The sequence below is a fragment of the Mesoplodon mirus genome (assembly GCF_964341445.2).
Source record: "Mesoplodon mirus genome assembly, chromosome: 12".
Classification (NCBI taxonomy): domain Eukaryota; kingdom Metazoa; phylum Chordata; class Mammalia; order Artiodactyla; family Ziphiidae; genus Mesoplodon; species Mesoplodon mirus.
In genome coordinates, this window is record NC_138988.1 from 86,638,429 (window position 1) to 86,664,026 (window position 25,598).

General features: G+C 42.2%; 1 protein-coding gene across 3 annotated transcripts in view; it reads left to right on the forward strand.

Moving 5' to 3' along the window:
- RIPOR2 (RHO family interacting cell polarization regulator 2) overlaps positions 1 to 25,598 on the forward strand; it is a 215,711-nt gene that overhangs the window by 52,608 nt on the left and 137,505 nt on the right. The window lies entirely within an intron of this gene.

Below are 25,598 nucleotides of genomic sequence, written 5' to 3' on the forward strand. Positions count from 1 at the left end.
TTTCTGAAACCTGAGGGATCAGTTAGGACAAGATACCAGTTGAAAGTGTGTTCAGTGTTCAACTGACAGATCAAGACAGCTTAAGGAGTAATTCAGAATGGAACATTAACCACAATCAAATTCATTATTTCAGTCTTAGGTAATTAGTTCTTGTTTTGTAATCTTGGATTAAGCTCGACTTTCATGAAGTCTGCTTCATGACTAAAAGAGTCCTGAAAATCCCAATTCTGTCCTACGGTAGAGTCTGGCAGGTATCAGACACCATCTGTTATTGAGATTCTTTGATGTTTCTTCTAAAACTCAATTTCAGAGCTGTAGTTTGTGGTAAGGGCCTTTAGATGAGTGTAAGGGAAAAACAAGAACCATCTGTTGAGGACAAAACAGTATAGGTCTGGTTAATTTATTATATTCAGTATGGAGAAGGATAAAATCTTCTATTTAGGTGCAATGCTGTGAATAGGGAAGCCTCTGACAACCCCCAGGGCTTTCTGACTTACCCCAGGTGGTGTATGCTATACTTGTCACCGAACGACAAGGCCATTTGTACCTGGGTACAAAGTCAGTTTGTTGGCAATGTGGTGTCAGTCTTTGTTTTGTGAACATTGCACATCCCAGGCTTTACATGATATGGTCCCTCCACTCTGCTTGTAACCCTATTGTAAGCATATTGATAGGACTCCACCTTACTCCCTTTGCATTTCTTTTTTTTTTTTTTTTTGCGGTACGTGGGCCTCTCACTGTTGTGGACTCTCCCGTTGCGGAGCACAGGCTCTGGACACGCAGGCTCAGTGGCCATGGCTCACGGGCCCAGACGCTCCGCGGCATGTGGGACCCCCCCGGACCGGGGCACAAACCCGTGTCCCCTGCATCGGCAGGCGGACTCCCAACCACTGCGCCACCAGGAAGCCCTACATCTCTTTTTGTGTTTTAAAATGATTGAATGAAATATGTGATTTGAGCCTTTTAATTTGGTCTGGGAGCCACTCTGTTCCATAACATCTAGGATAGTTTGTCTGATGGTATATACTTGGAGACTTCCATTGCATCAAGCAACTTCCCGTATGACACCACCCATCAGTCTCTCCATCATTAAACTTCTTTCTGCCCTCCCAATATGAAATACATGTCCTTACCTCCATTTGACTGCTGGGAAGCTGAGACAGGCTGGAATGTAGGTCCCGTAGCTATGGTCCTCTGACCACACTCTTTCCACCACGCCACAGCTGTCTCCATGGCCGTGTCGGTCAGCCTTGACTCCTGCTCGGCCATCCCACAGAGTCAGGTATCCAAGACTTCACAAAAAGCCTGTTGTATTCTAAGAAATTCTCCTTCATTCTGAGTGGAAGTTTGCTTCTCTAGTACTTTTCCTTGTTCATCCCATTTCTGTCCTCTAAAGGAATACCCAGAAGCCCTTCAGATACTTAAAGAAGTTAGTATCTTCCTCTCAGCCCCTCTCCAGACTACACTCCCCCATCCATGTTAGCTATTTCTCAGCTAATAGTGATGTTCAGGTGACTCTTGGTCATCTTTGGTTTATGAGAAAACATGGTACCCAGCACTGAGCAGAATGCTCCAGGTGAGGCTGGATAAGCACAGGGTACACAGGCAAACGACTACATCTCTGGAATAAAATTGTTCTTCTGTACATTTATTTCGGTTTGAGGACAACTATACCACTTTATTGGTCTTCATTAGGATCAACTAACCTTCTTAGCACTGGTTCCCAACTTGTTTAAAGAAACACTAATCTGTAAGATATAATTGGGGTGCCTTAAAAAAAAAGTGTTCAGGTACTTCCCTGGTAGTCCAGTGGTTAAGACTCTGCATTTTCACTGCAAGGGGTGTGGGTTCAATCCCTGATCGAGGTACTAAGATCCTGCATGCTGCATGGTGCGACCAAAAAAAAGACTGTTCAGTGCTCAAACAAGTATGTGAAATTTTAATTCAAAGTAAAACCAGTTTCTTTACTAATGAGTCCTTGGAGAGGCATTATGACATAGCAGTTAAGAGTGGTTTAAATCCTAGTTCTGCAAGCTATGTGACCTTGATCAAATGTCCTTCAGGTTCCCCACAGGGAGACTGGAACAACAATAGTAGTACCTACCACAGAGGATTGTTACCAGAAATAAATGGGTGAATATACCCGAAGCCTTACAACAATGCCCAGCATGTAATAAGTGCTTAGGAAAATATGAATTCATATTATGCAATGTACGCTATGAATCTTCTGAAAGAGAATTCTATGGAAGAAGGTTTGGACAGTGCTTCCCTTTGTTTTTATCATGTTGAAATATTATCAAGATTTTTTCCCATCCTTTGTTCATGCAATTGATATCTGGAATGTAAACATAGGACTTTATAATCTGTAGCTCTTATTTACATTTTGCATGATTTTTAGTACATTATTCCAGCCTTTCTACAGTCTTTGAATGTTGATTCTGTCATTGGTTCTATTAACTACCACTCCAAATCATGTGAAATAAAATAGAAGTTTCCCAGAGTAACTTACTCTCTACCTCAGCCCAGACACTTCTCTATCTAGGACCCATGAAGAGTAATTGGATTTATGTTAACCAGGGGCCTAGCGGTCCCGGAATCCCCTACTTCTCATTCCCAAGTCATCTCTAATGGGAAGAGTGTGTGTGGCAGTCGTGGGGCTGGGGGGGGGCACACAAAGTCCTCTTGTCCATGGCCCTTTCATCACCAGCTGAAGAACATGTCAGGGCTGGGTGTCCTGAGTAACTGCCTTCCATTCTCAGGTTTATAATCCACTTGGGTTAGGATTTCCTGGGACAATGTGGTCCCACTGAGATATTCAGGGACAGTCAACCACTTGTTATTGTCAAGAGATTTTGCTCACTTACAGCCTTCTCTTTCATTTCAGTGGGTTTTCTTCTTTTTGAATTACTTGGCCTGTGGAACCCCAGGTACCACCTCTTGCTTTTCAGAATCCAGTTTACCTACAGCTGCTGTTCTTGGCCATCTTCTGGCAGTGTTAAAAGAGAGGAAGCTCTTGAATTCCAAACAGTAACTGACCCCTTTTCTCCTAGCAAAGCTGCCTTCTGTCCTTTTAAACCGCCTAGCCAAGTTTACGGAACTGAGAATTAACTTGTCCAAGGAGTTGATGCCCCTGTTGAGAATACTGAGAGGATGATACTGGCTCAAGTAGTGGTGTTTCCTCATGGTTTTTAGTCAATTACCCACTCCCTACTGGAAAAACATTAAGGTCCTTTGGATATGGAATTGCTCACAGCAAAGAAACCTGGTGCCAGTCATGTATGTTGTCCAGGGGGAGCACTTCCGGAGGAGAGGATGCCAAATCCACTGCTTTTTCATTTCAGTCAGACTTTTGTTCGTTTAATTGATCAGAATAGGTGGCAGAGTGGTTGGCAGGGCTTCCCCAGACCCTGATACCAGTCTCAGCAGCAGCAATGGGATGTGTAGAACACCAGGAGGAACTTCCATCAAGGTGTCTCCTTGGGGCACCAGGGTACCAGGGCAAGGGCGGGGGCACGATGCCCTCTTTTCCTCTGTACTACACGGTCGCTGAGCTAAGATCTTGGGGCTTATTTTATTTCCTAAGTCAGGGATGAGTTCATGTAAGTAATAACAATAAGTGAAGCTTATATTTTATTGAGCATTTACTGTGGGGTCAGATACAACTCCAAGTGTTTAATGATTGTCTCATTTAGTGTATTAAAGTATTGTCTAATTTAGTCCTCACAATAACTCTTTAAGATAGAAACTATTATAAACTTATTCAAATTTGACAGATTAGAAAATTGTGAGTAATTTGTCCAATATATCAGTTAGGGTTTGGACCACTTGTACATGTTAGGAAACAGGGAGATTTAAACAAAAGGTAGAAGTTTATTTCATTCTCTCTGTCATATATAAAAAGGCTGGAAGTAAGTTGTGCAGGGCCGATGTAATGCTTCAGTGTGTCAAGATCTAGAACTCCTTCCATGTTGTCACCCCTTATTGTTCACATATGGCTTCTTCTTCGTGGTTCAATAAGGCTACTCAGGTTCCAGCCATCACATCCTCATTCCAGCCAGCAGAAAGGAGGAAAGCCAAAGAAGTGTGTGCTCCACCCTTTAAAGACACTTCTCAGAAGTCACACATAATCCTTCTGCTTATATTCCATTGACTAGAACTTAATCATGGCCACAGCTAGCTGCAAAGAGGGTCAGAAAACTATAGTCTTTACTCTAGGCAGCCATGAGCTTAGCTAAGACTCAAGCATTCTAATATTAAGAGATAAGCGGAGAAAAGGCGTTAGGGAACAGCTAACTATCTTTGCCAGAATTAAAACCCAGGTCAGTCAGATTCCAAAGTTTATATGCGTATTTTCATAGTTATTTTATTTTAGCATATATATATATATATATATATATATATATATATAAATTCAGTCTGGCCTCTAAATAGAAAAATTGGGGAGAAATTTCATAAGGGCACTGGAAACAAGAAGTAGTACTACTATGGTACTCTGAGCTATATTTCTAGAACTACATCATTTTTTAAAACAACTTTACTGAAGTATAATTGACTAATTGACATACAGCAAACTGCATATATTTTATTTTTTTATTTTTTTTATTTTTTGCTGTACGCGGGCCTCTCACTGCTGTGGCCTCTCCCGTTGCGGAGCACAGGCTCCGGACACACAGGCTCCGCGGCCATGGCTTGCGGGCCCAGCCGCTCCGCGGCATGTGGGATCTTCCGGGATCGGGGCACGAACCCGTGTCCCCTGCATCGGCAGGCGGACTCTCAACCACTGCGCCACCAGGGAAGCCCTGCATATATTTTAAATGTACAATTTGATAAGTTTGGAATATGTGTAAACCTATGAAAACACTACTGCAGTTAAGACAGTGTACATATTCATCATCCCCAAAAGTTTCCCTGTGCTCCTTTATAATACATTTTTCCTGCCTCCCTTTGACCTCCTCCCCAAGCAATCACTGATCTGCTTCCTGTCACTATAGATTATTTGTGTTTTTCTAGAATTTTACATAAATGGAATAAAATCAAATGTACTCTTCGTTGGTCTGGCTTCAGTCACTCAGCATAATTATTTAAAGATTAATCTATGTTGTTGCATATATCCACAGTTTATTCCTTTTTATTACTGAGTAGTATTCCATTGTATGGACATACCATAATTTGTTTATCCAATCATTTGCTGATTAATATTTGAGTCATTTCCAGTTTTTGGCTATTACCAAAAAAGCTTCTATGATCATTGGTGAACAAGTCTTTGTATAGACATATGTTGTCATTTCTCTTGGATAAATACTTATTCCTGCAGAGACTGTGTTGTATGGCAGGTATATGTTTAGCTTCTTAAGAAACTGACAGACTTTTCCAAAGAGGTTATACTGTTGTGCATTCCCACCAGCAGTGTATGAGAGCTCCAGTTCCTCCATATCCTCACCAACACCTGGTATGGTCAGTCTATTTAATTTTAGCCATTCTAATTAATGTATAGTAACATCTCATTGTGATTTTAATTTGTATTTTTCTAATGACTAATGACATTGAGTATCTTTTCATGTACTTATTTGACATTTGTCTATCTTCTTTGGTAAAGTGTCTGCTCAAATCTTTTGCCCTGCCCTATTACTTTTTTTTAATTGTTGAGATTTGAGAGCTCTTTATATATTGTAGATAGAAGTCCTTTAACAGATATGTGCTTTGCAAAGATATTTTTTCAATCTGTGGCTTGTCTTTTTATTCACTAACAGTATCTTTCAAAGGGCAGATGTTTTTAATTTTGATGAAGTCCAGTTTAACAATTTGCAGAAATATACTATCTTAACTAGTTTTTTAAAAATTAATTTCTTAATTTATTTTTTTATTTTTGGCTGTGTTGGGTCTTTGTTGCTGTGCGTGGGCTTTCTCTAGTTGCAGAGAGCAGGGGCTACTCTTTGTTGAGGTGCACGGGCTTCTCATTGCGGTGGCTTCTCTTGTTGTGGAGCACGGGCTCTAGGTGCGTGGACTTCAGTAGTTGTGGCATGCAGGCTCAGTAGTTGTGGCTTGCAGGCTCTAGAGCAAGCTCAGTAGTTGTGGCACACAGGCTTAGTTGCTCTGTGGCATGTGGGATCTTCCCAGACCAGGGCTTGAACCCATGTCCCCTGCATTGGCAGGTGGATTCTTAACCACTGTGCCACCAGGGAAGTCCCTATCTTAACTAGTTTTTAATGGAGATATTTCACGCTTATTAGGTCCTTATTATGACCATCTGACAAACTAATATATGGCATCCATTTTATATGTAGAGGAACACGACCAACTACTTTTTTTTGACTCTCTAGAGGTCACACAGTAAGCAAGTCATTGAGATCAAATATTCTTTAATGTGTGAAGAAATTTAGACGCTTAGAAAAGTTTTTTCAAAATAAATATTTAGCACCTGAGTATGTGTATATGATAAGCTTGCTTGGCCTCAGAAATATGTAATTAACAAAATGCAACACTAAGCAAGAATAAATCTTACTAAGACAATAGTAACAAGGCAAGTTGAGTCACTTATAAATGGAACTAAAAAAAACAAAAAAACCTTGACTAAACTACTAAATTCATTCACATGGGCCATGTTAGTCACACTAACTACTGAATAATTCATTCTCCATGAATTCATTCTGCAGAACTAAAAGAATTTGGATCCTGGAAGTAGCAGCAACCAAACAAAACTATTACTCTTTTTATTTTATATATTTCTTTATTTTTGAACAAAGCCAATAATTGTTAATAGCCTTTGGAAAATGGGTTTTGTGGAATAAAGCTTTTGGTTTTCATTTTCTATAGTTTAGAATTATATGAATTTTAACCACAAATATGTTTTTCTTCTGTTACTGAAAAAGGAAAGAAAAAAAATCTTTTAGAAATCAGAGATTGCAAAGACATTATTAACCTTTGAAAGGTTGAGACTGAGGCAAATACTCTGGATTAGGGTCATTTTTCATCAGTTCATTCCTTGTAAATCAAGGAGCTGAAGCCCAGCCCGGGGCACCATGTCTAGAGCAAGGTGTGCCAAGCTCTCTGTTTCACTAACGCCAAAGGACAGGGTGAGCCTATTCCTCTCCATGCTTCTGTGGGCTTACAGCAAAATAATTACCATGTATTGAGTATTTACTAGGTGCCAGAAAACCTTCTAAGCATTTTACAAGTATTACCTCATCGAATCCACTCAACAACCCTATGAGGTAGCTACTATTATAACCTCTATTTTACAGATGACAAAACTGTAGCACAGAGAGGTTAAGTGACTTCTTCAAGGTTGCACAGTTAGAAAGTGGTGGAAGCAGGGATTAGATCCCAAGCAATATGGTTCCAGAGTCTGTGGTATTTTCCGCTGAAGGCAAACAGACCAGGCTGTAGGTGGGATTCAAGGCTAAGCTGGGACTGGGGGACTGGCCAGGAGACCCTGGGCCTACTCAGTACAGATTCCTTCTACCAGTTCCACAGCCAGAGCAGGCTCAGTCAGGACCCAGTTGGCTAGTGTGGGGACAAAGGCAGGGAAGTGCTCCCTAGAGGTGAAGAGAGAAAGCCCTCCCCTCCATTACACGTCATACTTTGTCATTCAGCCTTATCTCCATCCTTCCTAAGTTCAGAATTCCTTCTGCTTTAGAGGGGAAAAGTGTGGAGGGTAAGCAAGAATTTATGCTGACTGTTTTCTTTTGAGAATTCAGTGCGGCTCCGTGGGGAAGGGAAACCTGGGAAAATATTTCTTTGGGTTGATAAGTGCTTTCTACTCACTCACTCACGAGGCAACTCTGCGCTCAGGACACAGAAAGCAGCTATTGAAAGCCTTATCCAAAGATAAATTCTTTATAACCCTGTTGGTTTTCATCCAAACTCTACACCCTTTTGTTTGAATGGAAGAGAGCAAAAGCAGTGGCAAAGGAGAAAAGAATTCCAACTATTTGAGACCCACCCCTGTTTTTTGTATCTCATACAGAGGTGGAGAAAATATCCCACAGAGAAGTGAGGCAGAGGAATTTGAGATAGAAGCCTGGGACAGTGAATGAATGTGCTCATTCATTCAAGGACCAGAGAAAGGATGTGTGCCCGCTCCCCACTCCCCTGGTCCCAGCCACTGTCACACTGCTTCCCTGCTCTCATCCTGACTAACTAACCTCGCTTACCTCCCCAGAGCCCAGCCTCAGCCTGCAGGTGCTGGAGGTAGGGAGACAGGCTAATGGAATAAAAGGAGGCATCAGTGCCCCTACCCGCTCCATGACTCCATGACACCCTTGCCTGCATCCCTCATGCGCCTGTGGATTGACAGGTGTTCCTGTGCGCTCGGAGAGTTACAGAGCTCTGTGTACCCACTGCTCCTCATCCACCCTTTACCCTATAGGTGTGAGGGACCAACTGCTTCCCTAATTCACAAACCGTGGTTGCACTTGTGACTATAACAAGAGCAGGAAAGGGAGGAAAACCATAGCTTAGCCATGATCTTATTTTCACATCAGGGAAGTACACAATTCATACTTTTTAAAGAAAAAAATCCATTTATATACAAATGCATATATTGGGCTTCCCTGGTGGTGCAGTGGTTGAGAGTCCGCCTGCCGATGCAGGGGACGCGGGTTCGTGCCCCGGTCCAGGAGGATCCCACATGCCGCGGAGCGGCTGGGCCCGTGAGCCATGGCTGCTGAGCCTGCGTGTCCGGAGCCTGTGCTCTGCAACGGGAGAGGCCACAACAGTGAGAGGCCCACGTACCGCAAAAACAAAAAACAAAACAAAACAGAACAAAAATGCATATGTTTGTAAAACATTATGCTATTGGGTACATTTAAGATGTCCAGGTGTCCTGATTTTGCTTACTGTTGGTGACGTGTAAGTGGTGTGTGGATGTCTGAGGAAGCATTCCTGCTATAACAGACTCGACTCATATTGCTCCAGCAGATAAACTCAGAAGCGCTTTACTTGCTTTGTAAATTTCCAAATCTGGGCAAAGATAATGAGAGAGTAATTCAAAGTAATTTACAGTGTCTATTGAGTTCTTAGCAACTTCTCAGATTAACAGTGCTAGACTGTGGAATAGCAAAGGGAAGATTTGGATTGCATTACATACTCAAGGCCAAGGAGCCTCTCTAGGATGGAATTCTCTGACGCATCCTAGCAGAGGCATGCCACCTGGGGATACAGTTTCTTATAGGCTATTCCTCTCCCACGTGCTCTCCTACATCCAGTGCTGTATTTGGTTGGTCAAAAACACGGTCACTAGCCAACTAGCAGCAATAATAATGTTAACTACCATTTATTCAGTTCCTACTGTGTGCCAGATATATAACTTCATTTAATTTCTATGAAGTTTGTATTACTATTCTTCCATGCAGAGGAGGAAAGTATAGCTGTGAGACTGGTAACTCACAAAGCTGTTAAGTGGCTAAATGGAAATTTGAACCCAGATCTGTCCATTTTAAAACCTGTGCTTTTAATCACCATGCTATACTAGCAACTTGCTTTCAGTACTCAAACTAGGCTTGTAATTTTCCAACTTAAAACTAGTCATATGGGACTTCCCTGGTGGCACAGCGGTTAAGAATCCGCCTGCCAATGCAGGGGACACGGGTTCGAGCCCTGGTCCTGGAAGATCCCACATGCCACGGAGCAACTAAGTCCGTGCATCACAACTACTGAGCCTGCATCCTACAGCTACTGAAGCCCACACACCTAGAACCCGTGCTCCGCAACAAAGACAAGCCACCGCAATGAGAAATCCGCACACCACAGCGAAGAGTAGCCCCCGCTCTCTACAACTAGAGAAAGCCTGTGCACAGCAATGAAGACCTAATGCAGCCCAAAATAAATGAATAAATTAATTTATTTTAAAAAACCACCACAACAACAACTAGTCATATGGATGGACCATTTCTTTGGTTTTGGGTCCCAACATGGTGTAGAGGAAGTCTTGAGAACTGGCCTTTCCCTTTCCCAGCAAAGCAGAACTGGTGGCTTCCCATCAACCTACAAGTCTTTTTTTTTTTTTTTAACACCAGATAGTTGGTTACATAAAGAAGAATGAGATCCAATTCACATTAATCTCATCAGGATTTTTTCATAATGGGAAGCTCCCTGCGTTCAATTTTGCAAAAAACACATTTATGCCTGGTGGTGGGGACTTGCTAATATGGCTTCGGGATGACTTGGAAGAGGGCATGGTCCCTCCCATAGGACAGTAGGTGTACAGTGTGACTTTTAAAAACAAGAAAAAGAATGTTAGGGCTAAGAAACCAGCAAAATACATATATCTTTGCAAATAACTAGCTCACCATTCAGGTTCCTTCCATGGTCCTTGGTTCACCCAGGTGTAGACCCAGTGAGAATGGAGCAGAGAGGGGTTCTGTGTAGCCCATAGATAAGATGCACAACAGATGAAAGAGGAAAATTAAGCCCATTGTTTTTAATTATTTCACAAGGAGCAATAGACAATGTTGAGAGGTCAATTATAAAAAAGAGTTGTAGATGGGAAGGAACTAGTTCATGAAATAGAGAAAACCATATTAAACCTTTACTCCAAAATATATCAGTCTCAGTAGGGTGTACTTCAGGCCCAAGCAAATGTATCCAGCATGTGAAGTAACGTCAGCTTTATTTCCTCACCATTTCCACCCTGGGGGCTTTTTGCATCTTTCCCTGAGATGCTCACATTGCTCTGAAATTCTCCCACCAGAAGAAGTAATAAGCATCTATTGAGAATTTATATGTGTCATAATTCTTATGATATAATTCTCTTTTTTTTTGCGGTACGCGGGCCTCTCACTGTTGTGGCCTCTCCCGTTGCGGAGCACAGGCTCCAGACGTGCAGGCTCAGCAGCCATGGCTCACGGGCCCAGCCGCTCCGCGGCATGTGGGATCCTCCCAGACCGGGGCATGAACCCGTGTCCCCTGCATCAGCAGGTGGACTCTCAACCACTGCACCACCAGGGAAGCCCCGACATAATTCTTATGATAACCCTCTGAGAAAGGTACTAATATTCACCCCATTTTATGAATGAGAACACTGAAGAATGAATGATTAAACAGCCTGCCCAAGGTCATACAATGAAGTAGAATTTGGGATTTGAACCCTGAGCACATGCTCCTAGCCTTCATTCACCATGCAGCATTAGTAACAACAAACTCACTCCTAAATAATAAATCTCTGAAAGTGGAATTGCAGACACTGTGCCGTCTGGTATGAGAAGATACTTGGAAGTTAGGGAGGAAAGGGGGCATTTTTTTCATGGCAACTGGTTGAATCAATTGGCTTTTATCTTCAGAGAAGATCTTCGGTATTAATAAGACTCCGATTCTAAACTAGTCATTTAAAATGTTATGTATTTATATATTCATGTGAGGGGTGTGTGTGTGTGTGTGTGTGTGTGTATGAATAAAAGTGGTGGTTTCAGTGAATTATATAATTTTAAAATTTAAAGGCGTCCTCATATTGAAAACAAGGAAATTCAGGCTCAGAGAAGTTAAGGGATGCACCTAAAACTATACATACAAGTGGTGACCTTCAACTTAACAAAAATAGTTCTGAAACTGCAATAAGCTAGCCTGGTGCTTTTATATATATGTTGTTTATATATCTATGTATTCATTTGGAAAGTCTATGAAATTTGGAATGTAGAAGGGAAACGACTCATTCACACTAGATTCATATTTGGGCAATACAGTTGTTTTTAAAGCATTTTTCACCTTAAAGAACTTTCTTACTTATCCTAATGGGATATCAAAACCTCGCTCTGGCTGTTGTAGGGAAGCTGTAACTCTCATAGCTTCATAGGCTGAATGCTGCACTTCCTTCATGAGTTTATTTCAAAATAAACAGGCAGCCCTGACTCACCATATGTCAATGGAGTTTTGACTGACATTCAAGCTGGTAACCCAAAAACCCACTTTGGTTTATACAGCTTTAGATGCAGTTGAATAAACACTTCTAACTTTTTTTGAGATGCTGATGACTTTAGTTCTCAAAACATATTCATGCTGAATAATTAGGCTTTCAAAGAGCAAGATGTTTCTAGAAACCATCAAAAAATCAGGGCAGCCTTTCAACAGGAGCAGTAGTTACCCTCCCACCACTGACGTGTCAGTGGCTGGAGCTCATTGTTTCCCTCCATCATCAAGATTTTCATCAAAACTAAAAGGTATTTATTACATATCATTTCCCTGAGTCTTCTTATATTTGAACAATAAAATGTGAAACTACAGTGCTTTATTTTTGGAGATAATAATTTGCTCTCAATTACCTCTAATGTTCCAGAAAGACCTAGCTCTTAAGTGAGGATTAAAGTGGTTCACCTCATGTTCCATATTTCTTTGTTTTAAATTAAATGTTTATCTTTATTATGATTCAAAAGAAATACAAAAAAAGGAATACATGTTCATTGTAGACCTTTTAGAATGATCAGAAAAGTTTCAAGCAAAAAATAGAAAACATTAGTATCCATTCCATGCTTTTGTGTATTTTTTCTATATGTGTGGCTTATTTCCCACAAAATTATCATACTCTATTTGCAGTGGGTTTTTTCCTTAAAATTGTAAGCATTTTCTAGTATAATATATTCTTCTTCAGAAACATAATTTAAATGGTTGCATGGTATTTCAACATATGGATGTACCATAATATATGTAACTATTTTCTTATTGTCATACATTTGGTGTGTAGCAATTTTTCCATTATAAATTATGCCATAGTAGTATGTTTATATATATTCTTTGTTTCCTTATTATAATCTAAATGTAAAACTGTCAACAGGGATGAGTATTTTCTTTTTTTTTTCTTTTTACAACTTTATTGGAGTATAATTGCTTCACAATGGTGTATTAGTTTCTGCTTTATAACAAAGTGAATCAGTTATACATATACATCTGTTCCCATATCCCTTCCCTCTTGCGTCTCCCTCCTTCCCATCCTACCTATCCCACCCCTCCAGGCGGTCACAAAGTACCGAGCTGATCTCCCTGTGCTATGCGGCTGCTTCCCACTAGCTATCTACCTTACGTTTGGTAGTGTATATATGTCCATGCCTCTCTTGCTTTGTCACAGCTTACCCTTCCCCCTCCCCATATCCTCAAGTCCATTCTCAAGTAGGTCTGTGTCTTTATTCCTGTTTTACCCCTATGTTCTTCATGACATTTTTTTTCCTTAAATTCCACATATATGTGTTAGCATACGGTATTTGTCTTTCTCTTTCTGACTTACTTCACTCTGTATGACAGGCTCTAGGTCTATCCACCTCATTACAAATAGCTCAATTTCGTTTCTTTTTATGACTAATATTCCATTGTATATATGTGCCACATCTTCTTTATCTATTCATCCGATGATGGACACTTAGGTTGCTTCCATCTCCTGACTATTGTAAATAGAGCTGCAATGAACATTTTGGTACATGACTCTTTTTGAATTACGGTTTTCTCAGGGTATATGCCCAGTAGTGGGATTGCTGGGTCGTATGGTATTTCTATTTTTAGTTTTTTAAGGAACCTCCATACTGTTCTCCGTAGTGGCTGTAACCAATTCACATTCCCACCAGCAGTGCAAGAATGTTCCCTTTTCTCCACACCCTCTCCAGCATTTATTGTTTCTAGATTTCTTGATGATGGCCATTCTGACTGGTGTGAGATGATATTTCATTGTAGTTTTGTTTTGCATTTCTCTAATGATTAATGATGTTGAGCATTCTTTCATGTGTTTGTTGGCAGTCTGTATATCTTCTTTGGAGAAATGTCTATTTAAATCTTCTGCCCATTTTTGGATTGGGTTGTTTGTTTTTTTGTTACTGAGCTGCATGAGCTGCTTATAAATTTTGGAGATTAATCCTTTGTCAGTTGCTTGATTTGCAAATCTTTTCTCCCATTCTGAGGGTTGTCTTTTAGTCTTGTTTATGGTTTCCTTTGCTGTGCAAAAGCTTTTATGTTTCATTAGGTCCCATTTGTTTATTTTTGTTTTTATTTCCATTTCTCTAGGAGGTGGGTCCAAAAGGATCTTGCTGTGATTTATGTCATAGAGTGTTCTGCCTATGTTTTCCTCTAAGAGTCTGATAGTTTCTGGCCTTGCATTTAGGTCTTTAATCCATTTTGAGCTTATTTTTGTGTATGGTGTTAGGGAGTGATCTAATCTCATACTTTTACATGTCCCTGTCCAGTTTTCCCAGCACCACTTATTGAAGAGGCTGTCCTTTCTTCACTGTACATGGGATGAGTATTTTTGAGATTCTCTTAGCATGTTTCCAATTTGCTCTCCAAAAACACTGGACCAATGAACACTTCCGTTGGCATTTCTTTAGCTGTTCATGAGTTTGATACTCTTCTGGGTTTACTATCCATCTGTACTTCTCTTAAATACTGTGTCCTTATGCAGTTTTTTACTGTGCTATTCATCTTTTTCTTTATATGTATTTATTTTATTTGGAAGAGTTCTTTATTAAAGGATATTTCCCATTCTTTTTTATACTTGGTGTAAATATTTCTTTTTTGTTTGTTTGTTTGTTTGTTTTTTTGCGGTACGCTGGCCTCTCACGTTGTGTTGTGGCCTCTCCTGTTGCGGAGCACAGGCTCCGGATGTGCAGGCTCAGTGGCCATGGCTCACGGGCCCAGCCGCTCCGCGGCCTGTGGGACCTTCCCGGACTGGGGCACGAACCTGTGTCCCCTGCATCGGCAGGCAGACTCTCAACCACTGCACCACCAGGGAAGCCCCTGGTGTAAGTATTTCTAAGTGCTTTACGTTTAGGTGGACTATTACAGTTAAAACTTAGTAGTTTGGTAGAATTTCGAAATGGATATATATATGTATACACATATTATATATATAATATGTGTATATATATAACAGCTTTATTGAGATATAATTCACATTCCATATGATTCACCAACTTAAAGTGTACAATTTAGTGGTTTTAGTATATTCAGAGTTGTACAACCATCACCACAATCAGTTTTTAGAGTATTTTTATCACCCCAAAAAGAAACCCCATACTGTTAGTAGTCACTACCTATTTCCCCTTCTCCCCAGCCCCTGGCAACCACCAATCTACTTTTTATCTCTATAGATTGGCTTATTCTGGATATTTCATCAATAAATTCTTGCAATATGTAGTCTTTATGATTGGCTTCTTTCACTTAGTATAATGTTTGGAAGTTCATCCATGCTGTAGCATGTATCAGTGTTCACTGTTTTTCATTGTTGAATATTCTTGCGCTACACGAATAACCACATTATGTTTATCCATTCATCAGTTGATGGACATTTGAGTTGTTTTCAGTTTTTGGCTATTATTAATAATGCTATTATGAACATTCAAGTACAAGTCTTTGCATGGACATATGTTTTTATTTCTCTTGGGTATATACCTAGGAAAAGAATTGCTGGCTCTTACAGTAACTTTTGAGGAACTGCTGAACTGTTTTCCAAAGCTGCAGCACCATTTTACATTCCCACCAGCAATGTATGGGTTCCAATTTCTCCACATCCTATTCAACACTTGTTATTATCTTTTTGACATAGCCATCCTAGTGGGGGTGAAGTGGTATCTCCCTGTAGTTTCGATTTTCATTTTCTGATGAATAATGATGTTGAGCATTTTTTCATGTGCTAATAGGCTATTTAAATATCTTATTTGAAGAAATGTCTATTCTGATCAGATGAATATATTTTGACAGATACTTCCCTCTCTCCCTCCCTCTTCCTTCCCTTCCTTTCTTCTTTTCTTCCACCCTCTCTTTCCATTACTTATTCTCGAATTTGTGCTTTAAGACAGTCAAAAGAGCTGGAAAATGCCTATGTCCCTCAGCAGTTGAGCAAGCCCACTTCCAGCATGAGTACTGGTCCAGGCTTCACACTAACAGACGTTTTCAGTAAAGAGATACTGTCCTTGTCTCTACCTGTAAAATAAAGTCATTACTCAGCATTTCAAAGTTCATTAGTAAAACAGTTTTCAAGGTTGAAAGGGCTTTTAAAAATTACCCAGTCTAACCCCCCATGAGTTCCTTCTGTAATACACCTCACCAAGTCATGCACACGGCCAACGACAGGGAATTTATTACCTCTCAGGCAGTTCATTGTATCGCTGGACAAACAACTTCGTTCCTAGAAAGTTCTTCATTATATTGAACTTAAATCTACCTCTCTGAAGCTTCCAGCATCTAGTTCTACCTTTGAGTCATTATTACATCCCTGAGTCCTACTCAGATACCTGGAAACCTCTATCCTATTACCCTCCTCTGAGATTTCTCTTCTTCGAGGTAAATATCATAAATCCTCAGCTGTCCTCAGACACTATGGTTCGTGTATAGAGCCTTCACCAACCTTCTCTGCAAAGTCCAATTTTGTTATTTCCCTATGAGAGTGTGACTCTCAGCATGGGAGGGGTGAACTGACCAGGGGCAGGTAAGACAGAAATTTTCTAAATTATGCGGTTTATGTGCTCTTTTCCTGTTGTTCCTGTCATATGGTTGGCTTTTACACTGAGTTTCACTGGCAACAAAAATACCTATGTGTTTTTTTCCTACGTGAACTGCTAACGAACTCCATCTCTGTGTTTCTGCATATCTTTGTAGGATTCAAATATAGGATTTTATTTTTACCCTGTTAAATGTCATTTTGCTGAATTTGGTTTCATCAAGTACAGATAATTAATGATAATAATAATATTAAAAATAATAATATGTCAAAAGTTCTATGGCCATTTTTCCATTTAAATCTCACGAATACCCTATGAGGTAGGCACGGTTACTATCCCCATTTTACAGTTGAAGAATTTGCGACTTGGCGTGGTTAACTTGTTGAAAGTCACATCCATATCAGCTGTATTTAAAGGCCAAGCTCTTAGGCGATTCACCATATTGTCTCCTATGGCTTGGAAGGCTAGCACTCTTGAGCCAGTGGAGTCACTGCCTTCCAACATCCTGATCTGCACACCTGGCAAGCGTGGCTTCCGTGGCTCCATCCAGCTCAGTTTTCTAACCACAGAGCCCTGAAGGTTCCATAGCTGCTTCAGGAGATGAAGGGTGCCTTCCCGGGTGTCATCTGACCCTTCCATCAGAGCAGCTCTGCTTTCATCTGGGATGGTGTTTATGTGGGCCTGGGAGCTACAACCTGAGAGACCTGTGGTTCCCCGCAGATTAGCAGTATAACTTTAAGTTAAACACATTCTTGGGGCTTCCCTGGTGGCGCAGTGGTTGAGAGTCCACCTGCCGATGCAGGGGACACGGGTTCATGCCCCGGTGTGGGAGGATCCCACATGCCGCGGAGTGGCTGGGCCCGTGAGCCTGTGCGTCCAGAGCCTGTGCTCCACAATGGGAGAGGCCACAACAGTGAGAGGCCCGCGTACCACAAAAAACAAAACAAAACAAAACACACATTCTTGGACTCCTCCCCAAAGAGGTCTAGCTTACCTGGCATGGGAGAAAGAGCAGGACTTTGTATCTGAAAAGTAACCCAGTTACTAGCCCTCCTCCGTCTTGCTCTTGCTTCCTGAAACCTGTCCCTTCCATTTTCAGCCCTGTGCCACCAAGTATACAGAACTGAGCAGCATTTTGAGTTTCCCCTAAATAATCCTCTACCCCCAACGTTCTTATTGGGTGATGTAGACTTGACTGAAGACTTTGTAGGAGAGAAGGAATAGGGGTTTCCAGTACAAGGTACACATCCCTCACCAGGTAAACAACCGAATGAGGTGTTTCTGTTTTTCGTGGTTCCTCCCGCTCCCCCGACAACAGGGCCTTTTCGTTCCGCCCCCGTGTTCCCTGCACCGTCCGTGCAGCGCTCTGCCCCCTCAGCGCTCTTCTTTTCTCAAAGTTCCTACCCAGGAACTTCAAAGATCTCTTGCCTCTCTTATAAAAGACATTTGAACTCTCCGCCTTAAAACTATCCCCAAACTAATTTATTTTGTTTATGCGACGAATATTTATTGAGCATCTACTATGTGGAGCAGTTCCTTCTTGCTTTGGTGGAAGAGGCACGTAAATCAATAGATAATTTCACTTAGTGAGAGTACTGAGTCCTTGAGGAAGATCAGAAAGGCCGGTGGGATAGAAAGAGTGGAACAGGTAGCCACTCTTGGTGGGAGGGGACTCTGGGAAAGTTCCTCCAGGAGGGGACACATCGAGTAGGAATGTCCTGAGATGTGTGAGCTCAGCAGGTTGGAAGAACAGAAATAGGGGGAGGGCCGGTAGCTGGATGCCTGGCTGAGCACGTAAGAGAGAGAGTGGGAGGAGGTGAAGTTGGAGAGCAGGGCAGGGCCGATCCCAGAGAACCTTGTCAGTGAAACCCATCCTGGCGCTGGTCCAGGGCCCATCCACTTTAGACTGCAGCCTGGGAGCTTAGTGGGCACCTTGGCAATTCAAGTGTGTGCTTGGGGTCTCTCCCCCCACCCACCCAGTGACTCATAAAACTTCCCTTCCCAGGAAAAATAGTGAATAAAGGTTCTTCAACTCAGTAAGTCAAAGAGCTTCCTCTGGTTATTCTAATGTGCAACCGGAATGGAGAACCACTGATTCTGAGGCCAACTCCTCAAAGTTTAATGTGCACATGAATCACCTGGGGATCTGTTAACTGGCAAATTCAGATTCTTACCCACAGTGGCTCAGCAGGGGAGGGCCCGAGATTCTGCATTTTTCCCAGGTGATCAGATACTCCCAGGTCCCTGGGCCACTAGCCAGGCCCTAGAATAGTGGTTCTCGAAAACTGTGGTTCCTGGACCAGCAGTTACAGCATCACCTGGGAGCATGTACAAAATGCATTTCCAGGCCCTGCCCCAGATTTACTGAATCAGAGACCCTGGGGGCGCCCAGAGGTCTGTGGTTTAACAAGCTCCAGGTGATTCTGATGCAAGCTAAAATTTGAGAGCCGTTGCCCTGGAACACCTAGGTTCTTTTTCACAAGCAACTTATACAACTTGTCTAATGATGGGAAAGTGGTTGAACGTAATGAGAAGAGAAGGAAAAGCAATGAGCTGATTAAACTGGTCACCTGCAGGAGCAGCCAGGAGTCAAAGGCACAGTCTCTGAAAGGTGTAGCCCTTTCAGTATTGTTCAGGCCACTGATATCATGATGTCGTATGGGGTTTCTTACCCTGGGCACTATGACAGGTTGGGCTGGATAACTCTGTGTTGCTGGAGGCTGCCTTGTGCATTGTAGGCTATTTAGAGCAAGCCAGGGCCTGGAGTGAGGCAAGTGGGGCATCTAGGGCACGCAATTTAAGGAGGCACTTGCTCTCAGGGACCTACATGTAGAGGTTTGGCATTTGCATGACTCTGAGAGTAAGTGCCTCCTTAAATCGTGCCTCCTAGGTGCCTCACTTGCCTCACCCTAGTCCTGATTGTGTAGCAGCATCCCTGCCCTCTACTCACTAAATGCTGGTAGCAACCTCCCATTCCCCATCCCCTATTTTTGACCATGAAAAATGTCTCCAGACACTGGGGGAGCACAGTTGCCCAGCTGAGAACCACTGATACAGAGGCAAGCACAAGGATTTTTTACAGACTAAGATTCTAATCCTCGGGTCCTCTGGCTGGAGGCTGGGTGTAGAAGGTGCCTCCACTCAGCAGGGAGTGACAGCATTGGGAGGAGACACTGAAAATACCCCAAAGATGCTCCCCCCAGGCAAGAGAGGGCTCGCCTTCCCTCTCGGTGGCAACAATAGCTCAAATACTTGAGCTACCGCTTGATTTCTGAATATGAATCCTTGATATAGGAAAGGCAGTTGAAGTCAACTTTGATGCATGGGGGTCAAGGTGTGATGTATGAAAGTTCACTGCATGTGGCAGGACTGGGGTCTCGCAGCTGAGACATGTGGCTCAGGGGGGCTCTGAGGACCTGGGCTCCAATTCAAGGCCCAGCCATTTAATCTGTAAATCATGTAATTTCTCTTAATCCTCAATCTCCTCATCCACAAAAGAAAATAATGAAAATACCTACTGTACAGAGCTATCGTGAGGATTGAATTAGATCGCATATGATCTCACAGGAAAACAACGAATATATTCTTTAATTCATGCAGTAAACTCTTGTCCTAAAGGAAGCTTTATGCCAGTTAGAAGAGGGGCCAATTAGATGTTATAAACAGATTTGTAAGTTCAGCGAGTCACCTGAGAAATGTGCACAAGACACGTCGGGGGAATTCTTTGGCGGTCCAGTGGTTAGGACTCCAAGCTTCCACTGCAGGACTGCAGGGGGCACGGGTTCGATCCCTGGTCAGGGAACTAAGATTCCCACATGCTGCGCTGCGAGGCCAAAAAATAAATAAAATAAAATGAAAAAATAAAAGAAGACTCATCGGGTGTCCTGCATTACAGGGACCACTTGACTTCCCATCAGCTGTGTGATCCTGATCACTCTTCCAGGTCTCAGCCCCTCAGCAGCAAAATGAAGGGTTTGGCGCAGATGGTCTTCAATACCCTCCTTCCCTCCACTGCCCTGTGATTCTGTGCATGGTGGCAGTGGACAATACGTCTTTGTCCTTTATTCTGCACTTGGACAATATCTTAGACCAAGGATTCCTCCCGCATCCTTCTCCCTTCTTGGTGCCCGCTTCCACACTCCCACACGCAGCCTCCTTCCAAATCACACCCCCAGAACGCTGTGAAAATGAGCTGATTTCCCAAGCTGCAGCGTGCTCCTTTCCCAGCCAGAGTTCTGAGATTTGATAATGATGAGAATGGCTTAGGCTTTGCTGGCTCTCTTCAAAGCCTTCCCCAAAGACTGACTAGCTCCCATAATTTTGTACCACTTCCCAAGGGGGAGTCACTCCTTTGGTCAGTAACTTGAATCATCTGTAGAGCCAGCAGGGAGGAAAGCACTCACTCCCCTCCAGCCAATCTCCCTCCAGGGTATTTAGGGTAACAGGTAGTTACAAGGGAGGGTGATGGTCTGGAGTAGCTCCACCCCTAGACCCCCCTGAAGGACTTGTCATGGAGAAAGGAACTAGTATCTAGGGTGCTCCTACCATGTGCCAGATACTCTGCCCTTTAATCCTATTTGAGGGATAATGGCATAAGCTTGTACTTAATAAGGTATTCTTTGCATCCCAAGTCCAGAGGGAGCCAGGTACAACGCAGTGACTTCATCAAGCTTGTTACTTGAACTCATCTTTCCCGGCTGCATAACGTGGGTTCGCCCGGCAGTGCTGTACCCTGGGTCATGCCTTGTTCTCCATTCTCCTTCCCATTTAGACAGAAATAAACACAGAGATGAGCCTCCCGTGTAACGTGACTTCATCGTGCATGATTGTTGGAATGAAAACCTCCCGGTTGCATATCTGCACAATGCCAGTGATTACAGTGATTAAATCAATCAAGTCCAATTTCATAATCATCAAATGTATAATTTCCCAACTCGGCGGGGCCCCAACACATGGCATCCCAGCTGTCCGATACAGGGATCAAAAACACAGTATTAAACAAAGCATTTTGGGCTAGGGCTAGGTAATTTGGTAAACTTAATAGCATATTAATAACAATGATGAGACTCAATAAAACTCCATGCAGATTTTGTATAATGATGATGAAATATCTGCTTTGTGATTTCCCCCGTGGTGACTTACTTCAGTAGCTGAAGTATGAAAAATACTCCCACTTCCCCAAGAAATTGCCCCACTGAATGTTTTATTCCCAGAAAGAATCATTCAGTCAATTACATGTATACCTTAATTATATTAGTATTGTTACCATTACATAAGGAGCTTTGCAGGCTGCCTTAGCGTGGGTCCTATAGAGAGCTTGATGGCGATCTGTCCATCTGATTTTATGTGCTGATTGATGCCTCTGAGGTCCCAGGTTGAGATCTTGAGCATCACGTTTAAAGCAAAGAGAACTTCAGGTGGGAAGCATGGTTTCACAGGCTGTCTTTCTTCTCCATAGCTAAAGGGAAGAAATTGTTCCAGAGCCAAAGGAGGAAGAAGAAAGATTATACATTTCTTTTAGTGCTTTTCACCTAATCCCATTCTATTTCTCTACATGGGGCAATCATTTTGTTTCATGCTGCAGTTGATTTTGTAAAAGTTTCAAAGTATCCAGTTTACTCAGTTGTGTTAATCGGAGATTCTACAATTTCTAGGGCTTGAAACTCTTGCAAGACAGAGGAAAATTCTTTTATCCAGAATTGTGTCTACCATGTGATGAGTAATTTTGAAGGTTACTGATTAGGGTAGGGATGGGGCACATGGAGGGGTTTGAGCAGTGGCTGTCACAGTTTAACTTTTAGACCTAGGCAGAAGTTACAGTAGTATTTGCCTTATAATAATTCATTAGCTATATATTTGTTTTGCATATTTTTCTTATGTTTTATTTTACAATAAAACATTCTTTAAATATCATTGATCTGCAGATAATTTGTAAAAGAATTTCCCATCTGAATTGGACCAAATGACCTAAAGACTTCTCCCTCTAAGGTAGCCAGAATAATGGTCCCCCAAAGATGTTCATGTCCTAACCCATGAAACCTGTGAATATGTTTCATTACATGGTAAGGGAGAATTACAATTGCAGATAGAATTAAGGATATTAATCAGCTGACCCTGACATGAGGAGATTATCCTGAAATATCCTATTAGGCACAATGTCATCATAAATGGTTTTTAAAAGTGGAAGAGGGATGCAGAGGGGTTGGCATTAAAGTTGTGCAGTGTGGGAAAGACTCAGTCAGCCACCACTTCTGGCTTTGAAGATGGAAGGAGGCCATGAGCCAGGGAATGCAGGCAGCCCCTAGAAGCTGGAAAAGGCAAGGAAACTGATTCTCCCCTAGAGCTTCCAGAAGGAATGTGACAACTTGATTTCAGACCAGTGAGATCCATTTCAGACTTCTGACCAGAACCGCAAAATAACAAACTTGTGTTGTTTTAAGCCACTAAGTTTGTGGTAATTTGTTACGGCAGCCGTCGGAAACTAATACACAATTTTCCTTGATAGGTAGCTAAGCTAAGCTCACTATGCTGTACTAGAATTCTACTAGCCCTCCCTTTTCTTTATGACTTCTTCTTTCTCTTTTCCTTCCTCTAAAGGACTTAAGACTTCAGGTTTTCCCTTCTTCTTAAAAGAAACATTTACCCCCAAAAAATGGTTTCACATCCTCTGGAACTCTTCATCTCTGCCACACTTACTGCTGTTTACTAAATAGTAAATTAGTTAGCTATGTAACCATCTTTCTCTCCTTAATGTTGGCTTTTTAAAAGCATTTTTAAAGCAAAGATTTTATTTATTTTAGCATTTTGTTTTAATATTTTTATTAAGTTTTAAAATTAAAAACATGTAAAAGGGAAGCTAAATCTCCCATAATCTCATGATTGAAAAAATTGTCTTTGGAAAAGATATATTCGCACAGCAGGCAAAACCCAGGGCCAGCCTAAGGTTTGATAGGAGATCTTCCCTTACCCAACTCCACCCCATACAAAGCTAGGATCCCAAAGGACTCACTTTCAATATAAGCGTGAACTGGAAATAAACCAGCTCCCCCATCCTGTCTCTGCCATCACCCCTACTGGGGAACCTCAGGAACTATGTCAAACCTTGAAACTGAGAAGAGGAAGGGAAAAAAAGTGAGAATTTGCTAGCTATCAGTCTGTGTGGTAGAAGTCTGGAAAGAGGGGTGAAAAACATCAGCATCCTCTGCTGAGGTCTCCATAGCCAACCAAGGAAAAGGTTAAATGTCGGAGGACTAGATAATCCTGCCCCAGTGGAATCTGGAGCTCAAATTCTCTCCCACCTGGCCTTGATCAGAACAAAGGTATTGTGAGTCATTCTTCCATTTCCAGACCACTGAATCCTAAGACCTCAAGCAAATGCAGCTATTTGACTTTCTAATATCACTCTTGAAGATTAGCAGATATACTTCATTCTCTAAATTGTGAGGTTTTCATAGAACTAATGTGGCCAGAAGATTTACATCACCTTTTTACATATACCCACCTACAATCTCCTGTTGTAGCTCTATTACCCTTTTTCAAATGCTATTCCTTTTTTTTTTTTTTTTTTAGCCGTACGCGGGCCTTTCACTGTTGTGGCCTCTCCCGCCGCGGAGCACAGGCTCCGGATGCGCAGGCCCAGCGGCCATGGCTCACGGGCCCAGCTGCTCCATGGCATGTGGGATCTTCCCGGACCGGGTCACGAACCCGTGTCCCCTGCATCGGCAGGCAGACTCCCAACCACTGCGCCACCAGGGAAGCCCTCAAATGCTATTCTTTAAGCAGCCTCAAAACCTACTGCAGTAAACAAACATGAAGTCTCTTTTCTCCCACCTCTACCAGGCAATATATAATACCATGAAAACCAAATAAAAAGGTGAACTATGAAAGAAAGGTATCCATACTTGAGATCAACTGCCTCCTTTTTTTAAATTTTATTTATTTATTTTTGGCTGTGTTGGGTCTTCATTGCTGTGTGCGGGCTCTCTCTAGTTGTGGCAAGTGGGGGCTACTCTTCATTGCAGTGTGCGGGCTTCTCATTGCAGTGGCTTCTCTTGTTGCAGAGCACAGGCTCTAGGCACACAGGCTTCAGTAGTTGTGGCACCTCCGGCTCTAGAGTGCAGGCCCAGTAGTTGTGGCGCATGGACTTAGTTGCTCCACCGCATGTGGGATCTTCCCGGACCAGGGCTCGAACCAGTGTCCCCTGCATTGGCAGGCAAATTCTTAACCACTGCACCACCAGGGAAGCCCTCAACTGCCTCCTTTTAACGATTAACTGTGCCTCTCCTCTCAGCACTTTGAATGGATTAATTAATTAGTGATTGCAGAGTCCTTTAAAAACCACAGCCCTGTATATCCATGGCATTAAATACTATGATAGACTAGTATATTAAGCATTGTTAAATGGAGCTAATATTCTCCCTTTTAGTATCATTCAAGTCGGCTCCTTATTTTTCATTTCTACAGCCCCTGCCCTAGGTCCAGATCTTATCATCCCTTCTAATTCGTGCCCACTACCACCAAACTCTCTCCTCGCCAAACCATAATTTATGTCACAGGAAGAACAATCTTAAAATAGTTTTTACTTATCTCTCCTGCGAGGCTTTCAATGGCCACATGGAACCTATAATTATAAGTCCAAAACAACTCATTCAAGAAGCAAAGCAGTAAATGGAAAAGAATTCCAGTTGCGAGATATTCTTATTTCCCTTACTCTGGTACTCAAGGTCATGACACACTATGCAATCGCATATCCCACTGCCATCATATCCCCTCTGTGAGCCCTCCACCTCAAAGGCCAGCTGGCACAATGGGTTAAGAGCATGGGTTCTGGCACCAGACTGCCTGGGTGGGCATCCTGCCTCTACCCCTTGTGAGCTGTAAGACCTAGAGCGAGGTGATTAGCTTCTCTAGACCACACTTTCTGCATTTGTAAAACGAAGCTAATAAAAGCACCCACCTCCCTAGGTTATTCTGTGGATTAAGTAAGTTGACACCTATAAAGTTCTTAGAATAGCACCCATGCCATACAGTAAGCACAAATAATAAATAGGGACTTTCATTACTTACTGTCATATCCTCAGCACCCAGCACATAGATGGGGAAACTGAGGCTTGCAGAGTTTAATGGCTTGCCCTAGATCTCCCCGATGCATCCAAGCTGGAATTCCAGTCTACAAGTCTGGCTTCAGAG